Source organism: Salvia splendens, chromosome 16 (genome assembly GCF_004379255.2).
Source record: "Salvia splendens isolate huo1 chromosome 16, SspV2, whole genome shotgun sequence".
Classification (NCBI taxonomy): Eukaryota; Viridiplantae; Streptophyta; class Magnoliopsida; order Lamiales; family Lamiaceae; genus Salvia; species Salvia splendens.
Window position 1 is genome coordinate 10,789,209 of NC_056047.1, and position 11,010 is coordinate 10,800,218.

The 11,010-nt window shown below is 36.8% G+C and overlaps 1 pseudogene; it reads right to left on the bottom strand.

Moving 5' to 3' along the window:
* Positions 1 to 308: 308 nt before the first annotated feature.
* On the bottom strand, positions 309 to 6,395 carry LOC121769745 (annotated as a pseudogene).
* Positions 6,396 to 11,010: the final 4,615 nt, after the last annotated feature.

An 11,010-nucleotide genomic window follows, 5' to 3' on the forward strand; every position in this document is an offset into this window, starting at 1 on the left:
GGTGGCTGATTGCTGAATTTAATTGATAGAGGAAAAATATCTGCATTAAGCTGGAATAAAGATCTCCCATCCGAAAATATAAAAAGTCACGTCAACATAGATAGAGAAAATGTTTGGGTGAGAATTACCAATAGAAACGGAAAAAATATACCACTCCTATGTTTTAGGGTGGGATGTCAATCGGGCTAACCTGTTCGGGTTGTCGAGGTATTCGGGTTGTAAATTTTGAACTCTAACCTAGTTTGCCGGGTTTCAGGCTAACCCATGAGTTTCAGAGTACACAATACCATGCATTTTCACTATCATTATGTTCTAAAATAGAGCTACCTTCTTTATTTTGCAGGCATCGCTTCCAAATCTGCAACTGTACGAGTATAAATAATACTAGCAAGTAGCATATATCACATAAAGATGATCGCAGTCGAAGTAATTACAAACCATCTATGCCGAATAGATTAAGTGGCTCAGAGGGAGGCAATGGAAGTGGCTGGTCGGGTTTACCTTGGTCGTCCGGACCGGGGGGATTCGGATTGTTGATCATATGGTTCCTCAGTTTCACTTTCAAGAGGCTCGGGCTTTGGTGGTGTTTGTAATTGATCGTGAGGAGGCGGCTCAAGTTGTTGGTACTTGGGTTTGTTTTTCTCCAGCATAAGGTAAGTGGTGTAATACCAAAGGAGTAGTATTCTACTTTGAGCAACCAGTGTGTCTCTGATCCAACTGCCTCCAAAGGAAAGGCGATCAAGTGCCTGCAGAAGAGGGAAAATTCCAGATTGCTTGAACAGGTAATGGTAGAAACAAACATAACATCAAGTATTTCTTTTCATCAACTTATGGCAAGAATACAGTGTTAATTAGAATGCATCACTCGCTTGATCACCAGTCTGAATGTCAAAGGAGTTCTGATGATCAAACTGAAGCCCGCTGAATTCATTAATGCAAAGCCCTTGAAATGCCCTGAACATAAAATAACCACGCTTAAATATAATTATCATTATTCAGGAATGGCGTAGTTAACCTCAAGCAAATACTATAAAGTAAGGCGTAAATCACGAATGGAGCTACCATCTGATGAGAGAAACACGAGGGATCCAGCGGAAGATGATTGGCGTGTTCTCTGCATTGATGTAGTAGCCTCCAAATACAATGAATAAAGTCATAAAAGATGGTCCTACTGCCAGAGCTGCTTCAGTGGTAGGAACCATAGCGCCAACGGTGAGGCCCATCGCAGATGCAGCAAAGGATTCAGTGGTTACTATTCCACAGAACTTCCCAAATCTAGAGAACAACATTTCTTAGCACAAGGCTTGCACAAAAACATTGAAAATGCTTGAATTCAGAAAAATATTTCTAAGATTGGAACCTTATAACTTCACTTGATGTGCATAATGATGCTTGTAAAAATTTCCAATGTGGGTATGCAATATCTAAGGGAGCATCATATTCGGCAACTATTCTACTTCTAGTGAAAAGGTCCTGAGATAGAAGTGTTGGATCAGGATGTATAGAAATCTTTAAGTGACACATACCATTATCCTAAAGATGAGTACTACCAACTGAAGGTATCAGTAAAAATAACTCACCTTGACAATGTTGGATGAACACGGGTCATGGGGTATAAAACGGTACCAAAGAGCAACGGGAATGCTGCTCCAACAGGGATCTCAGCTAATAATTTTGACAGTAAATATGGCCCTAACAAATAGGATCCTTTCGCTCTTTCTCTATCAACAATCACACGTTCCTTAGGAAATACGCCGACTGTCTTTGATAGTGCAGCCATTGCAGTATTTATAGCCGCAACCTGAACTAGACATCCCAAGAAGTACAGGTATGACATTAAAGTTTATTGCATAGACGTTTAGTATGGCCAAACATCTGATGTAGTAGAATTAAATGGATCCTGGTTGGAAATCTATGTTAAAAGTGTATTCTAGAATTTGAAATGACATTCTACCGCTGGTTTTTAAAAACATCAACAAAATATATATATGTTGTGCTAGGATAAAATTGTACATACATGTAAGACCATCGCTAAACCCAACCACACACGACTTCTGTTAAAACTCTAAGCAAACTATGAATGCAAACAAAGCTGTCAACTACCACTTAACATAATCAAACTGGTGAAGAAACTGGTACGGCGGTTCCAATACCAAGACCTGGTTAGTGCCATGGTATATGTTAAGAATATTAGTATTTTGTCCCACATCGGTGATGTGACATGGCCTAGCTTAGTCTCTTGTACTATATATATGTGGCCTGTGTTGAGTAATAAAATACATCAGCGAATGATAAGAAATAATAAAAAAATGAACATTTAGCAATCCGAAGCAGAACAAAGGCAGTTTGGACTATCCATGATAAGATAATATCACCAACAAGAGTACTTAATGCATGCATGCACCTACTTCTGTGTGGACATAAAGATCAATCAAGCAAGCAGGACACATAATTAACAATTATCCAATCTCTCTGCATCATATCTGTAAGATAGCACTGGCAGTAAAGAAGTCAAAGCATAAACACACCTGAACCAATCCCATTCTATCTTGTATCGATGTCTGTGACCTTCCCATTCTCCAAAAGACACAACCAAATATGATAGCTGATGCAATTGACATCCTTGATCTAACTTTATTTGTTGGGCCATCACGAGAAGCCTAGATATCCATAAGAATTTACCAAACATACAAGAGACAGATAAACATCTTCAAGTATGAATTTGATGTTTTAACAAAATGCTGCAAATAACAAATAAGAACTAGAACTAGGCGGATATATATCTCCCATAATATCCAAATTACATGACTAGTATGATACTATAATGCTTGGGTAATGATGAAACCAACAAACATTCACCACCTTGAACAAACAAGATTGTCTCGCTAGAAAATACAGATAGCATAGACTAAATATACAAAGTTTGTTGGTCAGCACATTCCCGTTTATTGGTACTCACTTGGCAATCTTATCACACAAATGTAGTCAAAACATGGAAATTGATTTCTACATTGTCATATAGGGAACTGATATGTCTTCTCATGTCATTCCACCTAGCAAAAAGATTAAAGTCATCTTGCCATCATGGCAACTCATCCGCACAAATATGAATACAACTGTTTGTATAAGAGGATATGTAAACCTATTTAAATAATACTCATTTTACTAAGTTGAATGACAGATTATTATTTACCTGCATCCATGCACGTCTGAGGAGCAAACAGAATTGCATCCACCAACCACCTTTACCTTTTGTAATAGCTTTCTTCCTCAAGATTGTGGTGTCCTTAAGATCTAACCCGGTAAGTGAAGTTCCATATAGAGTTGATGGAATCTGCTCAGAAAATTACTCAATTAGACCATCTATTCTTTTCTGAGAAGCGTCAACACTCTCAGCAGAACTGTAGTCTACTGAAATGAGATCAGCCAAAAACTCAGCAGGATTGACATGGTCAGGGCAGATGAACCTGTCATTTACTTACACTGTTTGAACCTGTCATTTACTTACACTGTCAACTGATAACTTCACAATAAGAATAGCTTCTTGTTATATCTACAAGATTTGAACCAGATGCAATTTTACATGAGCCCAACTCAACAAATCTCATTTTAACGATATAATTCTGTCAAATAGCCAAATAATGATACTTCCATTTTATTTTACCAGGATGAATCAAATTATTTACAAAATAACTTTACTGCAAGTATCATGATATGATAATCTATTAAGATTCATTCTCCTCAATGTATTCTACGAATGGTGAGATAACAGGTTAGTTTTCATCGCGATTTCCACATGATGGTGTATATAAAGCCTCAGCACCATAATTTGACCAAGTCTCAGGCATGAACCATGTTTACAAGTCCGCTCAACAAGAAGCATCAAACCGACCACCATCTCTGTTAATGTTCCGTGCAAAGTTCAAAACACACGATCGAGTGGTTAGAGTATAAATTGGTTCCTTAGTCTTGGAACTGATGTAAAACCAGGGTTTTTTCTTTAGCGAGGAATGCATTTTATATACAAAGACAAGCTTCGAGGATATTACGAAATTAATACTATTACATATGCAATATCAAGAATCACACGTTATTGGAAGTAGACGATTCACAACTTATGCATGTGTATATGCAATATCAAGAATCACACGTTATTGGAAGTAGACGATTCAACAAATCATGCCTGTGCATAGATAATTGTGTTTTAAATAAAAAAATTATTACACTCAAAATGCTCTTAGGATGAGTTGAGATTTACACTACAACAGTAGAACTTGAAAGAACAAAATAGATATAAGTCCTCCATGAAACAATGTCTCACACCAATACAGATGAACGAGTAGGCATCCAATCATCCGTACTCTTAGCATAGGGATATGATAGCAGTTTGATATCTCATTTTTAAGTGAAGAGAAACAGACAACAAACCCAAACTTTGAGAAGTAAGCCAGAGCTTCATCGCTTGCCGGACCCGCATAGACAAGTGAACCTTCTGTAAGCAACACAATGTCGTCAAATTTTGCATACACCGATCCTCTAGGCTGGTGTATAGAACAGATTACTGTATGACCATCCTGTGCAAGTTGACGTAGTGTTTCCATCACTTTCTCAGCCTGGAAGGCATCTAGTCCTGAAGAAGTGATTTATATTAACACAGAGTTTTGCACATATATAATTCATATGACCACAACAGGCATAACATAAAAGAAATGGTGGGGAAAGAGAGCAAGAAAGACAAAAATAGAGATAGCCACAATACTTAACCCATGACTGGAGACTCAGGAGATGAAATAAGGTCAACCATGATTACAAATGTTAATTTCTCTATGATATCTAAAAAATAAGTTTTAGTCATTTGGTTGAAATGAAAATTGTCACTTAACCAAACAAATTTCTGCATCAATCCAGATAATTTTAAGGAAGAAATAACCATGCCTGTCGTAGGTTCATCAGCAAAAATGACTGACGGGCTAGCAATTAGCTCGCATGCCAGCGACAATCTTTTCTTTTCCCCACCACTGATCCCACGGACTTTTGCATCCCCAACACGCGAATCAGCACAACTGACCTTTTAGGAAAAGCACAAGGAACGCATCAAAGGACAATGATTAGCTTATACTTGCGCCCTACAATCCATAAGCAACTATCCCTGGAACTTGTCTAATGTACAGGTACTCATTATACTGATCTACGATTTAGATGTTCGTAAATGGTAAAATTGCTCATTTGGCAGATATATGTCAGTCTTTGCATTAAAATGTTGAGCAAAAACAAAAATGCAGGCATTCAGTCAAAACCAATTAAAATGTTCAGAAAGTTCTTGTATCTAAGAAACAGCTAGTTAAAATGTATAATGAGATTCCAATTCAAAAAGACCTGATGTACACAGTTAATATCTAGCAAACTGAGAACTCACCAGGCCAGTTTTGAACAAGAGATCAGTAACATACTGATCTCTAGCTTCGAGTGAAGATATATCCTGCAGCTGCAGCTCAGCAGCAAGGGAGAGCGTTTCTCGCACAGTCAATTGTGAGAAAAAAAGATCCTCCTGCCTAATGTAAACCAACCTACAAGAATATTTACTCCATGATCAACTAACTGAAAAAAAAGATTTCCAATGAGGAGGCAGTGTTGTTAAGAAAGACAACCATACTTGTAATTTCTATTTGAGTACCGGCCATTAACCTCAAAAAGGCCAGATAAATGCAGCCTGGGTGATGCCACTAACTGACCGGCCAAAACATTAAGCAAGGTAGTCTTCCCAGATCCAGAAGGGCACATTATCGCAAGTAATCTACCTGGCTTTGCCTCTCCGCTGACATTTTTCAGCAGAAAACGGACCTAAAACGATTTTAATGCGATGTAAAGAATGAAGATAAACAATAAACACTGAATGTCCCTTGTATTTCTTATAAATGCAAGTGTCCAAGTTTGGTTTCCTATAATCCAGTATTATTCGGAATGGTAAATTAACCTCGCTAGAGATGCATCTCAGGCTCAGCAACCGCCGGAATCACGAAGCAGAAAAGGCACAAACAACAATGCTCTGCATGTACGGATATATACATTGTAGTCTTGTAGATATATATGATTATGATTTATGATACATAACCATATTTTCACTCACTAATTTGGAGGATTTATCGGAAACTATTGGTCCATTTGATGGTGACCGGCGCAACTTTGACTTCGGCCGCCAAAACCTGGCCTTCTTCCTCCTCCTCCTCGGGAAGTAACTCCGGGCCAGGGGCAGAGAAGATACGGAGCAGCAAAGCCGCCGCCACGGCCACCAGCAATTTCCCCACTCCACCAACTCCTTTCCCGCCAATACGCAGCATCTCTCACTCTCTCTTTCTCTCTAGTTTCTTCTGCGCGCTATCTTTGGCTCCAATCCACCGAGGCTAATACGTACAGATACAGGGGATTAGTCAACTAAAATTTGTTGACCTTCAAAAAAATTTGGCAATTTTCTCGTGTAACGTTACATGCCAGATCACCACGTGTCCCTAATTAACGATAAGATACCATAAATAAAATGAGTAACAAAATTTTAGTCATATGGGGATTAAACATGTGCACTATATAGATTGATACTGAAACGCAATAAACTTGAACCAATTAATCACAAAATATATTTGTTCAATGATTAAATAGTAGAAGATGAAAATTTATCACGATACAAATTGAATAAGGGGTAACTACTTATAATTTTTAAAAAATCTTTTTTATACACGTTAACTTTAAAATTAAAAGAACAATCACTCTCGTCATTAAAAATTCAATTTTTTACAATTCATCACCCTCCAACAAAATTCAAAGGAAAAATAACTCATATTCAAGCAAATTTTCTTCTTTTATATGACTTGATTACATTTTTATCTGGATAAGGATCTGCTTTTTTTAAAAAAAATCTGACCCATTTTTAGATAGAATTGAATTATAATTTTTTTTATTAAGATATGGAATTGGAATTGGAATTGGAATTGGAATTGGAATTGGAATTGGTGGAATTAGAATTCTGTTCCAAATCAACATATTTTTGTCGTACCAAATATTGGAATTAGAATTGGGGACTCCATTTCCAAGGTCCGAATTTTACGATACCGAACAGAGCATGATACTTTAGCGAGTTAGAGCTTTTTGCTCAATTCTAACTAATTTTAAAACTTTTATTTTAAAATTAAAAAGTGAATTCCACAAATTGTCTACTTTATTATTATTATTATTATTATTATTATTATTATTATTATTATTATTATTATTATTATTATTATTATTATTATTATTATTATTATTATTATTATTATTATTATTATTATTATTATTATTATTTTGTGTACATTAAATGCCAAAGGAAAAGATTTCTCATATCCAAAACATAAAAACATAGAGTAAATTTAAATATAACATAAACACTTGGAACAAATATAAACATTAGGGATGTCAATTGGGCTAACCCGTTCGGATTCGGGCCAATCCATTCGGGGTTGTCGGGCTATTTGGGTGCGGGTTATTCGGGCTGTGAATTTTTCGGGTTATAAATTTTCGGCCCTAACCCTGAATCTTCGGGTTTCGGGCTAATCCACGGGCTATTCGGGTCAAAAAGTGATCTTATGTGATGCTTTGTATCAAATCCAATATTCTAACTTAAAAACAAAACATATTGTCGCAATAGTAAAGTATTATCAAGGTGATCAAGAGAAAGAAAATAATAGCAATTGAAAATTGAAACAAAACACATAAACATTTCGTGAATCTGACTATTAATTAAATGGAAATCATGCATTTTAAAGGAGTTGAATGACATTCTTAATTGTATATCCAAAAAATAAATTCTAACTTTCAATTTGAGAGAGAAGACGTGATTATCATATACTTCATATCAATGATGCGTTTAATATTGATATTACCGTATATACATCATATAAGTATATAACACAAAATTTTAATTATATTTTTATTTGAAATGCTCAACCCATGGGCTAGCCCACAACCCATCCGGACCAGCCCGCATAACCCGCCGACCCGAACGGGCCAGCCCGTGTAGCCCTATTATGCATTTGGGTTGCAATTTTCTGACCCTAACCCTATAATTTTACCGGGTTATTCGGACCGACCCTCGGATTTCGAGCTAGATTGACATCCCTATAAACATAACATGAAAACCTAGAACAGACTTAAATCATCACTTCTTTTTTTTTAGCCGGAGATGCTTCATCATTAACAGGCTTGGGACCACTAGCCGGCGACACTGGAGCAGCCACCGCAGGCACCGGAGAGGCATCAACTGGGGCAGCATTTGCAGATCTCTGAAGTAAAGTAAAAGCATGTGCATTAATAACCGTTTCAATGTAATCAACGATTTGCTTTGCAAGCTTTTGTACTTATTCGGTACATGGTATTGTAATTATGTTATACACACCTCAATTTTTTTTTTTGAATAATATTGAAATAGCAAATTAAATACTAGTAAATGTTTAATTCACAGAACCTAGTGTGTTGATGAGAAGCATCTCATAAATACAAAAAACATGTTATGTGTCTTTGGTAGTCCGACTCAAACCGGACTTATGGCCGAGTCATTTCAAACCACTTTAATATTATTTGTTCACTCAACATGCACTTGTCCATATTATAATTTTATAATACATCAATGTATAGAAATGTTCCTCACTTTTTGTTCAAACTCATTGTCTAATAAAACAGTCTATAATTCAACCATCAAATCCTAATACTTAAGAGGAAATACAAGGATACTACGTTGGTTTACACCAAAGAAACAATGTTAGGCTTACAAGTTTAGTATATATTGCCAACAATTATCTGTGGAGTCTAAATTTGGCAATTTTTTTGAATGATAAAGAAAAAATAGCTTTCATGAAGAGGGTCTATCGTTTGATATATGATGCATTACCACAGTTGAAAGTATTTTAAATTTCAATGGTTAACAGAATTTCGACATAAACTACAACACGTATTAGATGGATAAAACTATGCCCCACATGCTGACACTCTCGGCAATACAAAGGGATCTTGTCTCATTTAATCTTCAGGGTGACCCTCTTCCCAGCAATATCTAAAGTGATCTCCTCAGGGATGGGATGAGAGATATCAACCTCAACAGAAATACGGGCAAAAGAAACCCGAGTTCTAGTGATCGTGGCCAGATCCACTTGCACAGCATGACCAAATAAATTCTCTATCACAATCAAGCCAGACTCCTCAAATAAATGAACAGGGAAAACAAGAATATTGCACAACAAAGCAACAATGAGAATTTTAAAAAATGGATCAAACTCGGAGGTCCACTTAAAGACATGCATAGGGTGATGCTCAATATACCAAACAGGAGAATTATTCAGACCATTTAAAATTTTTACATAATCACTCAACTCAGATAATTGAATAAAAACATGCTTCGCATTTAAAAAATTCCACGACAAAGTACCTTTCAGTTTGATGTTTCCCAAGGCTTTTTGAATCTGAATCAGAAATAAGCCCCAAACGCTCCAGCCTACGTTGAATTTTGACATAAATCCGTGATTATAAGCTGGTATGATCATAAACGAACCGGGTTTCAACCACTGATCCGATTTTATATATTGATATACCCATCTACCTAGGCATGCACACGGTTCATAAACCGCCGGTTCTGAACCTGAACCGGCCCGCCAAGGGTTCCGGCGGTTCCAGTTCAAAAAACTGCTAGTTCGGACGGCAGTTCAAAATCGCCAGTTTCCGGTTAAAAACCACCGGTTCCGGGCCGGTTCGTCGGTTCGTAATATTTTTTTTTGCATTTTCTTATTTATTTATCTATGAAATGTGCGTAAATAAAATTAAAAAAATCACGATGAAAATTGCAATTTTATTGAGATTACAAGTTACAACAATTACAAAAAAAAAACTTGAAGTCTTGAAGTCTTAAACAAAAAATTTAAATATAACGAAACTACTAGTCTACAACGAAGTTAATTACAAATTACAAAAAAGACTTGAAGTTCTGAACAATAAATTTATAAGTATATATACTCTTAGTCGGCGAAGGAGATGTTTTTACATAACTAAATTGAGGACACTGATAAGGCTAATTTCATGCATGGGTCTAGGGACTTAATTCGTGATTTTATTGGGGCTAACGCACGTTTTAAGCCAGGTGTGTGAAGGAATTCGCCAGATCCAGGAAAGAAGACCAAAAAATCACAGGGTCGAGGAAATGGCGATTTAGTGAACGATTATGAAGAGAATTGCTCGACGGAGGAAGCTCTAGAGTTGAAGGGTAGAATAGGGATTTCTACGAAGACTCGAGGGCTATGTCCGCATCTATAAAAGGCAGAAGCATGCAAGCTGGAGGGATCTTCTCGGGGGAGACCTCACCACAGCCTGTTGCTTAGTTCATTTTTCCATACACACACTTGGTACTAATTTGCGGAGATTTCAGTTCACACGTCCGGGGTTTCATCTTAGCTTTCGATAGTGTGTAACACCGCTCTTATTTGGGGCGAAGAAACAATTTCTCTTTCGCTTTCCGGATTTTACTTACTCTGCCGAGCTTCGTTGTTCGAAGCTCGGTTCGCTGTTTTTACCGAAGAATCTCTGGTTTTAATGCAAGTTTGATTTTCTGTTATGGCAATTGTGTTGATTTCTAGTTTGATTGTTTCGTTGTTGAGATTTTGGTGTTTTAAATTGTCTGAGTTGGATGCGTTTCGCAGCTGTTTTTGAGTCATTGCAGGTTAATGGTCAGATCTGGGAGATTGGAGTTGGATTGTAGAGGAATCCGTGTTTGATCTGCTGAATTTGTTTGTTGTTGAGTTCGGATGTCTTGGATCCGGAGTGGATCAAGTATTCTGGCGTGAATCTGAAGTAGTTTCGATCTGATTTTTATGCCTAATTTACGTGTTTTTCTTTCATTCCGTCTAGTGTACGCAGATCTGATGTGTTTCCATTTTGTGGCAAGTTTCCGACGAGCAAATTTCTATATTCTGTTCGAATCTCGCTTTGTGTTCTGTTTTG